Below are 2,612 nucleotides of genomic sequence, written 5' to 3' on the forward strand. Positions count from 1 at the left end.
TTGTTTTATTCCACCCGTTGCCAGAGGCAATAGGTAATGGTAACCAGGTTGACGTGCCTTTATTATGATAATCACGACCAGTTCTGCCTGAAGTTTATGAGGGAAAATGGACGTCGGCATTCGATCTGACTACTTCCTGCTGACAAAGGGACGTTGTGAATTTTTGGGGGATAAATGTTTTTATCTGACTGAATTCTTGGTGACAAATGTTTTTATCTGACTGAATTCTTGGCGGCTGTGGCTGTGAGCGGCGGCGGCAGCAGCAGACAGCGGCGGTTGCCCCGCCTCTGAGGCCCATTGTGGCGCGCTCCGCATGGCCCAAAGGCATGGCTCCGCCCCGGGCCATGCGCACCTCAGGCAATGAACTCGCACCGCTGGCTGTGAGTCTTTTCCAAGCTCCTGCGAGGGGGGGGCATCCGCCCACCCATGGAGGGCCCGGTTAGGGCCGCGGGGGCCCCAGTCTCAGACCTTTCCAGGGGCCGGGGAGTGACGAGCACTTAGTACGTGGCCCTGCCGGTGAGCTTCCTCCGCCCGCCCATGTTGCTATGGAAACGCGGTTCAGAGTTTGGCCCCTCTCCGTCTTTAGGTCCTTAGTGGCGCTGCTGCTCAGAGCTCAAGTGCTGGGATTAAAGGCGTGTGCCACCACCGCCGGCTACTTCCTCAATCAAAGTTAAAGTTTTCTGTACGTGAGAGCCAGAGACTGAGCTCTCTTATCAAAATTAGGCGAAAATCACCTCCAAAAGCTCTGTGGCTCTTTAAGAATAGGGAAGGCAGTCTTCGAACTCGATCAAGCCCGCCTCCCTACGAGACTGTTGCCCCGGTCTCTAACAGCGAGTACGCAGGTGGACGGAGAAGGAGCGGAAGCCGCGGTCTCCCGTACCCCATCGTCCTCATAGTCCCGCCTTAGTTACCTTGCCTTTTTTGCTGCTGTTCACATTCCTCCTGCACTGAACTTAAGGGATTTTTCTTCCCCGTTGCTTTCTGTACCTTCTTTCAGATACCTTAACTTTGATTTTTTTTTGTATTTTCTTTTCTTTTTAGGCCTATACTTTGAAATTCTTTTTCCTCCCCTTTTTGGGGGATTCAACTGACGTCACTCACCGCTCCACGTGTTCAGAGTTCTGAAATTCACGGCTCTCTGTGTCCTGGTGTCTGATTTCGGCTTTTTCTCCCGGGCTTTCAGCACGTTGCTGGGCGCTTCCTTCTCAGGGTCCCCCGGCGTAGTTGTCAGGGTCCCTCAGCGTCCCGGGGTTTCGAGCACCAGTTGCGGGGGGCCAACCTGTCCAGCAGGAATGAACGCCACCAAAAACGAGAATTCCTTCTCTGGTCACATCTTTATTTGGAGCATTCCCTTGAGGAAAATTGGGGGAAGGGAAGATAGAGCAGGGACGAGAGAAAGCTTAGAGAGAGAGCGTTGGGCCCCGAGGCAGCTGCTTTTAAATGGTGGAGAGGCTTGAACGCTGTCCTGATTGGTTAATGCCATTCTGCTGTTCTGAGCATGTGCAGGCAAGGGTGCAGGCAAGGGTGCTCAGCCCCACATGGCTACCTCCAAACTGCAGGACCACCTGTGCCTCCAGGTGGCTCCCAACAGGAAAGAATAATAGAGAATGAGTAACCCTGACCCAGAAAGACTGATTTTAATGTTGTACATTCTCACTTTTGTGTGGATCCTAGAATCTAAGCTTTAGATTTGTGTGTTTAATTTGAAATACATGTAGAAACAAAAATGCCAGAAAGCATCTTTCTAGGGGAAGGGAGAAGAGGGATTGTAAGGGAGCAGAACAGTGGAAAACAGGTGGTGTGAAAAGGAAAGCAAGATAATGCAGAGGGTTAGGTGGAGCAAGAGAGATGAGCAGGCTGGACAGATGGGTGGATAAAGGAGAAAAACTCCTGGGGATATCTGGAAAGCACACACACACACACACACACACACACACGGACATGTGCACATGCACACATATACACACACATGCATATATGTAGAAGCAGCAGTGGGCTGTGTTCCCATCTGGATCCCGGCTAGCTTACCCCTAAAATAATTACACGGAAACTGTATTCTTTTAAACACTGCCTAGCCCATTACCTCCAGCCTCTTATTAGCTAACTCTCACATATTGATTCAACCCATTTCTAATAATCTGTGTAGCACCACGAGGTCGAGGCTTACCGGGAAAGATTCAGCATGTCTGATCTGGCAGCTTCATGGCGGCAGCTCTCTGCCTTTGCCTGATTTTGCTTCTTTCTCCCAGCATTCTATTCTGTCTTCCCCGCCTACCTATGTTCTGACCTATCAGGACAGGCAGTTTTCTTTATTAATTGACCAATGAAAGCAACAGATAGATAGAAGACTCTCCTGCATCACATATACAGAGTGGGGGAAGGGAATAAGATAGAAATTACTTCTTTAACTTGAATTACCCTATACATAGGCTAATACTCCTCTCAGAAGCCAATAAGTTACCAGCTTTTTAAAAAGCCCAGTACCACGTAGTATGGGATACTTCTCCTCAAGTAGTTGGTCAGGGCAGTCTCAGAGACCTCAAAACTACACGGGTTATTGTCATTGTTTTTTGTTGCTCAGGCCCTATCACTGAAGGTATAACACATTAGTG

At 49.5% G+C, this 2,612-nt stretch overlaps 1 pseudogene; it reads right to left on the minus strand.

The window, feature by feature from the left end:
• Positions 1 to 315: 315 nt before the first annotated feature.
• LOC148117604 (Nuclear RNase P) lies at positions 316 to 532 on the minus strand (annotated as a pseudogene).
• Positions 533 to 2,612: the final 2,080 nt, after the last annotated feature.

This window comes from Myodes glareolus, chromosome 27 (genome assembly GCF_982192425.1).
Source record: "Myodes glareolus chromosome 27, mMyoGla1.1, whole genome shotgun sequence".
Taxonomy (NCBI): Eukaryota; Metazoa; Chordata; class Mammalia; order Rodentia; family Cricetidae; genus Myodes; species Myodes glareolus.